The sequence below is a fragment of the Mus musculus genome, chromosome 1 (genome assembly GCF_000001635.26).
Source record: "Mus musculus strain C57BL/6J chromosome 1, GRCm38.p6 C57BL/6J".
NCBI lineage: Eukaryota > Metazoa > Chordata > Mammalia > Rodentia > Muridae > Mus > Mus musculus.
Genome location: NC_000067.6, coordinates 184,987,680 through 184,999,187, shown reverse-complemented (window position 1 = coordinate 184,999,187; position 11,508 = coordinate 184,987,680). Strand labels below are relative to the sequence as shown.

Sequence of the window (11,508 nt, the reverse complement as noted above, 5' to 3'; positions counted from 1 at the left end):
GCTTGGCTGCAGCCCACGAGCCAGCCGAACCTCTTACACCTCGGCTGTCCTGGGATCTTTCAGCCCTTTGCTTTTCTGGATTTTTTTGAGTCCTTTGCAAACATACACCCCACCCCACCCCCGCATTGCCCCATGACTTTGCTTTTTGTAACATCAGGTCCACATTGGGGGGTGGGGGGGGGCACGGGCACCTTAGGGATAAAGAGGGCAGTGAAGTAGAGGGGTGTGTGTGTGTGTGTGACTTTATGTCACTGCAATACTCTCAGTGAAGAGTGGAAGATTTCACTTACAGCTTCTGTAGCCCCAAGGTGAGAAAGAAAAGATTTAAGAACCCCAAGAAGCCAGCTGTCTTCTTCTCTTCCTCAATCCAGTGTTCGTGACTCAGGGACAGGTTTTAAGTACTTCTCCTCAGAGTGTCACAAGGCACATTTCTTTGAAGGCAGGATTTTTCTGTGTCTGATCAAATTGCCCTCAGGAGCTTCTTTGTTTAGTTTGGTTTGGTTTAATTTTTTTTTTTTTTTTTTTTTGTTTTTAAATCAAGATTGAGATGTTCACTCGCCGTATTTGAAGTCTAACAAAACCAAGAGAAAGGCCAATTGTAATTTCATCTTCTGAGACGGACGATTGTGTTTATATGTGTGTGCAGGTTCCTTTGCAGGAAAGGTGGCTTTCTGTCACTGTTGTTTTTAAAATTCTCCGCGACCTGCCAAGGGGCCCGGAGGCTCCAGAGGGTCTGGCCTGATTGCTGACAAGTTTTAAGGAACTAGGGGGTTCTAGGCTTTGCGTGGCCGACCAGAGAGCTCTCTGGGTGTCTACGCCCCTCATCGGTCCTCCAGTGCTTAATGTACCAGTGACTTCATAGGGATTGTAAAGTAAAAATACTCAAGTGCTTTGGTGTTCTGAGACAAAAGATAGGGGAGGAGAGACAGGCAGGCTCGCTTTTCGAAGGGGCAAATGAGGCACAAACATGGGTGTTTTATCTAGAGAGTAGGGTTTGCATGTACTATATTTATTTGAAGGGATAAGAACACAATTCTACAGAGACCATTGTTAGAAGAACTAGGAAATTGTATGGGAATGCTTTGTCCTCTCCTGTGTCCTACACTTGAAATGATGAAGACACCAGGGCTGTCACCACCGTCGTACCTTGTTGCTCAGTTTGCACCGTGACTGTTGTCTTAGAGATGACACGGCTGCATAATTTTCACTGAAAGGCTAAAGGAGGTTGGAGGAAAGGGTAAAGAATTTGGTGGCGGTAGGTTTTCAAAGGTAAAGATTTATTATTAAGAACATCCTGTCATTTAAGAGTGACCGTGAGGAGTCAAGCGGAAGATGACCTTTGTTTTAGGGTCAGAATTCTGTGTGTTAACCTAATGTGGAGAGGCCCCGTGGCTTGGTTGTGTCCTGGGGTTTGACGGCTCGGCCTCTTGTTTAGGCGTGTGTGGATAGGGCTCTTTATACAGACATGGGATGGCTTTATAGGAATAGGCAGCAAGGAATTGTACCCCACGCAGCTTCCCATGCAAGAGCAGAAGCACAGCCAAGGGCACTTTAGAGCCTAGCAGTCAGAGGTTGTACATCTCGTTGAACCTTCCGAGGACGGTTGTGCTGTGTAAACTCACGTGCTTTGTGTCTGAGCATGTTCTTTCAGAGCCTCTGCGTGGTCTTGTTTCTACTCTGGTACAACATAACTGTCCCTGCATTTAGCTTACTTTATCTACTATGTCCTGATTATCTCCTCGTTGCCGTGGAAAGCATCCCCTCTGCTGTGGCTGTTAATTAATCGATGAATATGCACTTAACTCTGATTTTGACCTGGAAGGGAACGCAGAAAGGCTTTAGACAAGGCCTCTCCCTACTCAGAGCTGACAGGAGATGTCAATGCAGTCCCAGGTAGTGTACAGTAGAAGACTGAGGATAGCTAGGGCTAAACTGGCTTTGTAAGTGTTCCAGGTGTTTATTGAAGAGGCCACCGCTGGAGGCTGTTAAATGACCACTGGAGTCTTAAATAGCATTATCCATGGTGCCTACCTGCCATCAGTGAAACAGAGTTACCAGTTGGTTTGTCAGTGCATGAATTAATGCCAGCACGGTAGCCAAAATGTGCATTTATTTGTAATCACACAGGACATTTTTAAAGTATAGCCATACTTACTAAGAATATCCATACAAAAATATTGACATATTTTAAAAATATCTATGAAAAAATGTTTACTTCGTGTGACTTTTAGATCTTTTTCTTGTAAAGATAGTAGCCAAAACACTATTACTCTTAGAAATTAAAATAAATAAATACAGTGATTACTAAACAGTATTATATTGATATTTGCAGGTAATATAAACATTTCTTAATCATAAAGTAAACATTGTATATCTATACGCATATACACACACATATATATATATATACGTATATATATATATATATATATATATATATATACGTATATATATATACACACACACACACATATACGTATATGTATGAGTGTATACACACACACACACACCATACAATTCCAGGAGTGTGTGACCCTGCTGTCTCACCTATGACTGTGTAGAGTAGAGACAGAGTTGTTCTTTGGGAACATTCAGTGTGGTCTTCCAGGAGTGCTCATAGATAAAGGTTTGTGTGTGCCTGGTTGACAGGCCTCAACTGAGTAAATATGACAGGAAACAGTGATTAACTCTTAAGGCAGTAAACACTGCGTAGTGAAGAAGAGACATGTTACAAAAGAATAGAATCCCTGTAAAATGCGTTTCACTTTATGTTGTAACGAGTAAGTCTAGGAAAATAAAAATGTTTGAAAGACTTGTTTTTCTTCTCTTCTTTTTTTTTTTTTTATTTTATTATCAGGCCATTCTTGGATAGTGCCAGTATCGATATAGGAGTTATACTAAAATATATTACTAAATATGTCTCTTTCTTCAATGAAACAATTTTGTAGGTGTTTTGGAAAACCTTTGCTGACACTCCTGCTGGTGGGTCAGCAATGCCCCGGCTGATTTTCTGTATTGAAAAACAAGGCTGTATTCCTTATTAGAGATCAGCATGAGGGATTTTAATGTGTTTATTTCTTGGGATGTCTTAAAATTATAAATTTGGCTAAGTTCAAAAGCCTTTAATAAACTTCTTATTTCATGTGGCAACTGTACCAAGCTGTTCTAGTAACTTAGGACGGCCGTCTTTAGGTGTAGATGGAAAAGCAAGTGGGTTGCATGCTTTTACACTCCCCTTGGCTCTGCTCCCTGCGTGAGTTCTTGTACCTGTTGTGTGGCGGTGCACTCATTGCCTGGTCTGTCTCCCGTGCTGTCAATGCGGTAACATTCCCTCCTGAGTCAGTACAATTATCACCAGAGCACATGTGTGATATATGCAAAGGTAGCCATTACATATACCACCCAAGGCTGAAGGCTTCAGACCTGCTCAAGGTCACACAGGTTTCTGAACTCTTAAACTGTTGCTCTTGCTCTTAGGAGGTGGTTTATTTGGTTTGGGCTTAGAGCTGTAAGATGAACACATGTGTACCTTACGGAGGAAGAACGGGCTATGCTTTTATTCACTCCTTCAGTCTCCTGGAGTCCCTGCCCTTTCCCCCTTATCAAACACTTACCAATCCTTTGTGGCTTGGCTTGCTGGCATTTGACAAGACCTCTGAGGTGGCTGCTTTTGTAGCTGAGCCCTGGTCAGAGTCAAATCTCCAGAGTGGGTGCCCAGACAGTCCACTGGGGAAGGAAATACCACTAACATTGTCATTTCTCTTGGTGTTATTATTCAGTCTTCTTGATTTGTTTTGTTTGCGTTTACTTGAGTGTGTGTGGGGGAGTGCCTTGCGCATGCATGTGGAGGTCAGAGGACAACTTTCAGGAATTAGTTCTCTCTCTCCTGCTGTGAGTCCCACGGACTAGATTGTCAGTATTGGTGGTAACTGCTGTTACCTGCCCTTTAGCCATCCCATTAGCCTTCTTGTTTCTTCTTTGTTTTCTGAAAGCCTCCGTGTGCAGAATTAGCTATTTTACAAATACTTTCCCAAACAATAATCCTCATTCTGTCTATCTGAGGCTTCCCTTTGGAGCTTTTTTTTCTTTTTCCTGATGAACATCCTTGGAAGTTCTTTTGGTGAGGCTGGGCATGGTGTCAAATGCTTGTAATCTCAGCACTCGGGATGCTGAGGCAGGAGAATCCCAAGTTTGAGCCTACCTTGAACTGTAGGTTAAGACCCTGTCTCAAAAGGAGAAAAAAGTTCTTTTAGTGAGTGATAGCCACTTGTAGTTTTGTTTTGTCAAGACAGAGTTTTGCTATGTAGCCCCGGCTGTCCTGAAACTCCTTACATAGGCCTGGCTGGCCTTGATATAAATTAAAAATATAAATATTAATATAATATCTTATATTCTATTTTATATTAATATAATATATAATATAAATTAATATAATATACATATAAATATTGATATAAAATAATATGTTTTAATAATAAAAGAAAAGAAAAGAGAAAAGCTAGCTTTTCAGTTATCAGATGATTTCGACCAGAAACAGTGTGATCAGTAGACAATGGGGTGCTGTTTTCTGACCCCTTAAAAAATTAAACCAACAATCTATCTACCTACCTATCTACCTACCTACCTTTCTCTGTCTCTGTCTCTCTCTTTCTGTCTCTCTGTCTCTCTCTTTCTTTGTGTGTGTGTCCAAATATATAACTACAACTTTCTCAGTCCATTTTGTGTTGCTTGCATCTATATGATTTCAGGGCTGGCCTTTTGGTATTGAATAGCAATTGGGGGCTCTGCTCTGGGGAATATGTTTCTCTCTCTCTCTCTCTCTCTCTCTCTCTCTCTCTCTCTCTCTCAGCATTCCTTAGTTGTCTGTAGTCCTTTGTTTAGGGTTGGACCTTCCATATTAGCATTTCTATTGGTGTCTGTCACTTTAAGGTCGCCTTTTTTTTTTTTTGGTGTTGGAGTTTTACTGTAGTATGTTTAGGTGTTTGTTCTTTGTATTTATGAATTCATGTTTTTATAACTTCTGGGTGCCTCTCAACTATTATATTTCTCATCACTGTCTTCCTTCTGGTCCCCTTGTATCTTCCTTGTTTATACTCGATTGGCTTACGTAGACCTTGGCTCTCCGAGATCTTTCACATCTTCATATTTCTTACTAGTTCATTGTTTTTCTAAGCGATGAGCTGTTTAATTGTTACACGCTGCCTCCTGTAGATTCCCGACTTTCATCAGTTTAGAAATGTGTCCACTGTGGTTTCTTCAAATCTTGGCCCTTTTCTCTCCAGCCTCCCTGATACTTGGTTAGCTATGCTAAGCCTTGACTCTGCCCTCCATATGTCTTAACCCCGATTCATTGTTTCTTTGCTACCTCATTGCTTCTTTGTAGTACAGTCTGTAGTACAATCTGCAATGCAGTTACTCTGCAATGTTTAGCTATGTCTGTTTTCAGTTGCATTTAAATGTCTCCCATCCCATCTGTTGACTTATTCTTTTAAATTGTGTTTAAAAACACTTTTCATTGGAGAGATCTGCTTTTGTGGTATGTGGTATCTTTAGGTATGTAGTATAGTATTGTTACCTGTAAACAGTGTGTTAGAGCAAATACCTAGTAATTTTATGTTGCACAACTGAAATTTTGTACTTCTTGGCTGGTGACTGCCTTCTCTGTCTTTCCTCCAGTCCCTGGAAAACACCAATGTTGCTTTGATGATTTTAACTGCTTTACTCATACAAATGGAGTCATGTAGTATTTATCATTTTGAAATTGTGTTTCTTTTTGCATAGTGTCCATAAGGCTCATTTGTGTTTCAATATGACAAAATATATTTCTTTTTATGAGTTAATAATATTTGGTTGTGAGTATGTAGTATATTTTATTTATCCATTTGTCTGTTGATGCATATTTAGCATGTTTTTACTACTAGAGTAAAGGTTTCAAGAAACACTGGAATGAAAATATCTCTTGGAGATCCTAACTTCAATTTTCTTATGAATACCAAGAAGTGGAGTTGATTGGTTACATGTTGTTATAATCTTAACTTGCAAAGGAACGTCCATATTGTTTTTCATAGACACTCCAACGTTTTACATCTTCCACAACAGTGCACAGGTTCTGGTTTTCCTATTTCAACTCAAAATTCTGGCAACTCTTGTTATTTTGGTTTTGACAATAACAATCCTGGGTAGGGATGTAGTTCATTGCAGTTCTCAGAACTACAAACAGATAAACAAACAAGCAAACAAACAAACAAACATTGCTCAATAGTAGCCACCCTGACAAGTGGTACTTTGTTGATATTCTGGTGTTTTCTTTATGATTAGCTATGTTGACCCTGATTTTTTTGTTTTTTTTGTTGTTATATATATGTATGTATACACACACACACACACACACACACACACACACACACACACACACACACATACATACACATACATACATACCATACCTGTTGATCATTTGTTTGTAGTCTTTGGGAAAATATCGATTAAGTTCTGTGCATATTCTAAACTCAGGTTATTTACATATTTGCTATTGAAACGTGTGGATTTCCCAATATGATGTTTGGATAGTGTTTCCAGGTCATATGTGTGTCTCCCATTCACTAGGGCCTCCTCCCTCTACCTTCTCTGGAGTCTTTGTTCTCTTTTTCTTTATCCACTTTGACTTAGCTGCCTGAGCTGCAGTCACACACAGTAAAGCATTGCTAAGCCTGTGTCATGAGCTTTGTTTCTGACGGTTCTTCTAGGAGTTCTCCAGCTTGAGTGTTGTAGTTAAATCTTTAATCTATTTTGAACCTTTTCATGTCTGTTGTAGGGTGACGTGCAGTTTTGTTCGTTTATTGTTGATTGTTTGGGATACTCAGAGTCCTTTATGAGTCTGCGGTTGGTTTTCTATTTCTACAAAATCATGCAGTTGAATTTTGACAGGGATTACAATGGATCTGCAGACTGGTTTAGGTACTTATGGACATTTTCACAGAATTAATTTTTCTAATCTATGAACATGGGCTGCCTTTCCTTTTTTTTCTCTTTAATTTCTTTCAGCAATATGTTGCTTCTTTGGTTGTTTATTCCAAGATATTTCATTGTTTTGGTATTTTAAAAATTGTCTTTTTTTTTCCAGATAGTTTCTTGTTAGCGATAAACACAATCTGATTGTGTACATGCATGTGTGTGTGAGTGTGTGTATGCATATTGAGTTTGGATCCTGGAGGCTTTTGGATTTGTATATTAAGTTTAATAGGTTATTTTAGGACACATGTGGAGGGTTGCACATAAGATTGTCGTATCTACAAACGTATTTCTGTTCCCTCCTTCCTAGTGTGAACACCTTCTTTCTTGTTGTTTGGTTGAGAGTTCCAGGCGTGTATTGAACAGAAAAGGTGAGGGTGGTCATTTGCCGTTGTTCTGATCTTTAAAAAAAAAATTGTTCTGTTCTGCCATTAACTGTGATGTGAACCGTGGGCTTTTCATGAGTGGTCGATATTACACTGATAACAATTTCCTTTCCTCCCAGTTTGTTGAGCGTTGTACTGCATCTTGCCTGATGTAAATGCCTGCATATGAGATCTGTATCTATTGACATTATGATAGAGTTTAATTCTCTTGTGCTGCTGCGGTGTGTACCACGCTGACTTTGTATCTCAGAATGACTGTGGAGAACGCTCCTTTTGGCAATGCAGTTGATTTGTACTTGGCTTGTTTTCATTGCTTGTTTGGAGAACTCTCTGTCTGTCTGTATTCCTAGGCACGTTGGCCGGTGGCTCTCTTTTCTTACAATACCTTATAGTACCTAGTTTTCGGTGTCAGTGTAATGCTGGACTCATAAATGAGTTAGGAAGTACTTTCTCCTCTTCCGATTTAGGAGAGCTCGGGAAGACTAGGAAAGACAGGTTCTTTCCTAAGATTCCTAATGATTCTTGATCAAGCAGTTGCTGGCTGCTGACATGGGCAGTGAAGCATCCGCGCTTAGCCTTTCTTTACTAGAAGGTTTCTGACCGCTGATTCACTCTTTGACTACTTCTAGCTCTGTCTAGGTTTTCTATGTCTCCATAGTAGAGCATTTGTAGATTCATTTGAATTCTTTGGAGAAGTGTGTTTAATGTCAACAAACTTGTGTATTTTCCAGTTTTACTTCTGTCCTTTATTTTTCTTTCACACACTTAGAGCTGGAAAAATAAATGGTATGATATCAATCTTTTTTTTTTGTTGTTGTTGTTCATTTTATTTTCTTAATTTTAAAGGATTTATTTATTTTTTATTTATATGAATACATTGCAGCTGTGTTCAGACACACACTAGAAGAGTGCATCGTATCCCATTACAGATGGTTGTGAGCCGCCATGTGGTTGCTAAGAATTGAACTCAGGACCTCTGAAGGGCAGTCAGTGCTCTTAACCGCTGAGCCATCTCTCCAGCCCATGATATCAATCTTAAATTTGTGCTTTGGTGTATGTGTGTGTGTGTTAGAATGTTATTTATCATGAAGAGTGTTCTGTGTGTTCTTAATGAATGATGGCAGTTGTTGAATATGGGGAACGTTTTCTTTTTTTCTCTTGTTGGGTTTTTTCGTTTCTTTCCTTTCCTTTCCTTTCCTTTCCTTTCCTTTCCTTTCCTTTCCTTTCCTTTCCTTTCCTTTCCTCTCCTCTCCTCTCCTCTCCTCTCCTCTCCTCTCCTCTCCTCTCCTCTCCTCTCCTTTCCTCTCCTTTCCTTCCTTCTTTTTTCTTTTTTTGAGACAGATTCTCGACCATGTAGCCAAGGCTAGTCTCAAAGTTGCAAACCTCCAACCCATTGTTAGCCCCATTGTTAGGGATTATAGATGGGTCGTCCCCCCCCCCCCCGCCCCCACGTCAGGGTGGAATGCTTTTGATATATCCATTTGGTCTGTGATGTGTTCAAGTCATCATTTCCTTATTGATTTTCTGTCTGAATGCCGTATCCATTACTACATGTAGAATATTGAAATCTGGTACTATTGTGTTGCTGCCTGTTTTTGTCTCTGGCCCTGGCAGTGTTTACTTCATACACTTAGGTCTTCTGAGCACATTTATGTTTGTAATTGTCATGTCTTCTATATGTGATCCTTCTGTCATTATGTGATGCCCTTTCTTTGTCTTTATGGCAGGTTTTTACGTTTAAGTTCTATTTCATCTGATATAAATATGGCTAACCCAGTTCTCTTCAAGTCACTGATTAAGTGGGATATCGTTCACTGACTTTCAGCCTACAAATTCTTAAAGGTAAAGCAGGGCTCTTAGCAACAGCATTTGGTTGGATCTGTCTTTTATTGAAGTGTTTGATCCTTTGCATAGTGGAATAACGATTGATACTATTTTAAATTATTTTGTCAGACCTGTTTGTCCTTTTCTCTGTTGTTCTCGTCCTGTGTGCTTCATTAATTTTCACCAAGACATCCGCAGTATACCACATTCTGTCAGCCTCTGAGCCCAGTCCTCCAGCCGTCCCCGTCAGAGTATTGACCCACATCCCAGTCTTCCCTTCCCTCATCTGCTTAATTTTAATCTCATCGCTTGTATTTGTAATTTCTGAAAGATCTAAGATTTTCCTTAAAGTATTCTGTCTTTGAAATAGTCTCTTAGTCATTGCTTACACTTTATGATTTCATTTTATTAAACATTTGATATCTAGGCATTTACATTCTATTTCTGGAAATTCTGTCATCTGAAGCTCCTGAACATTTATTTATTATTTGTACCCATGTATGCCTGCTACTCTGGTGGTTTTGTTTCTGGTTTGTTTTTGTTCGATTGTTCGTTTTTTTTTTGTTTTTGATTTTATTGTTGTTTTTCTGTCTCCTTTTTGGATGACAAATTCCTGTTTGCCTAATTTTATGTGTGTGAAACTTGGAGGTTGAGGAATGACTTTCTACAGAGGCCTGCATCTGCTCTGTGGGAACCGGGAACCTGTGGACCAGGGACCCTCTTGTTCAGTCAAGGAGTTTGGCCTCATGGAGGGTGCGAGGCTCAGAGTTTGCCCTCAGGGCAGTTCTGTCTTCTGTGGTTACTTTCCACTGGTCTGTCTTTCTTTGTTTCTTTTAAAAATGTTTGTTTGTTTTTGTTTTGCCTTTGGATGTTTCTTTTTCTTCCAGTTTCACAATGCATTAAAAGTATGCGTTTCCTGTCCCCCAGGAGGCTTCTCATTATCTTGCCTCTTCAACAGAGAAAGGAGCCAGGAATGAGGGTTTTGGAAAAGCTTCATGTGATTTTTATGAACCTGAAATGTGTCATTTATGAGACACTTCTACTGCACACTTAAAAGTGTATACAATTTTTGTTTCCAAGTCTTTTACTTCAAATTTTTAAATTTAATTTGTTCTTTGAAAATCTCATGTATGTGTATAATGCACCCTAATTACTCTCATTTCCAGCCTTTTCCAGTCTCCCTCCCGCCCTGCCAACTCCCCTCTCCCGGCAAAATCTTTTCCATGTTGAAGTCATTTTGTGTGATAACTCAAGAGTTTTAACTAGGGCTGCCTTTGTGACCATGGGTTTAGAACTGTACTACAGTGTATGGGCTTACCAATGGGACAGTGACTTAGCTCTTCCAGACCCTGCCAATAGCTTAGTAGAGAAGGGCAGGGCCGGTTGAGCCCACTCCCTACCCATAGCTGACTGTTGGCAGGGCCAGCCTTGACCACAGTTGCAATTATTGCAGTGGCTACGTCTAGAATGTGACATTTCACAGCTCTTCTTTCTTCACCTGAACCTTAGAGTGGGTGGTGTGTCATTTCTAAAATCATAATTGAGTTTTGGAAACATTTTGTTTTAGTTATTAAATGATTGACTTTCAAAAATTGCTGTTTGTCATCAGGAAGGTAGAAGTTTGCTAGCAGAACTTTCGCTGAGGTTTATAATTGATAGATTATGAAAATCTGAATATCGTAATAAATTAAGTGTAATTAAATAAAGTGGCCTACTAAACCCACTTCTGTGAGGTGCTTTCTTGTTGAAATCAGGTATTGGCAGAAAGAGAGCTTACAGCTTTCTGCCCTTCAGCTTTCTGTCTCGTGTTACTAAACCTAGACCACATCAAGAGTCATTTAGTTGGGCACTGTCTCTTTTGTTTACTCACCACAGAAAAGCTTGCCCTGTTAGAAATCAGCGCTCAGATGTTTTTACTCTTTGTTTTAGTGCACTGTTTTCTAGTGTGCATCATCTGTAAGGTACTTCATATGCAGTTTGTGAGTCGCCGTTCTTATGGGAGTCCATGATTAAACAGTTTAGTTTAGAGGCCCTTGAGCTAAAGTTGAGAGGTTATGCTGTAACCATTGTCAGACTTTAGCCTTGTTCTAGACTTGCCTGTTGTCAACTCTCTTCCTAATTGAAATGGGGTGCATACCAGTGTTGCTTCTGTATATTTCCTAAATTAATACTTTCTACAGTTTATTAATGATTTAATGAACCAAAGTCCATTTTCATTTATTTCCAGTGTGATGAGTTTATGAGGGGAGTTCCTAATTCACCTCCTGATCTCTCAGCACCCACCACG

At 39.7% G+C, this 11,508-nt stretch overlaps 1 protein-coding gene across 4 annotated transcripts in view; it reads left to right on the top strand.

Moving 5' to 3' along the window:
* The window catches only part of Mark1 (MAP/microtubule affinity regulating kinase 1), a 103,531-nt gene that overhangs the window by 767 nt on the left and 91,256 nt on the right, over window positions 1-11,508 (top strand). The window lies entirely within an intron of this gene.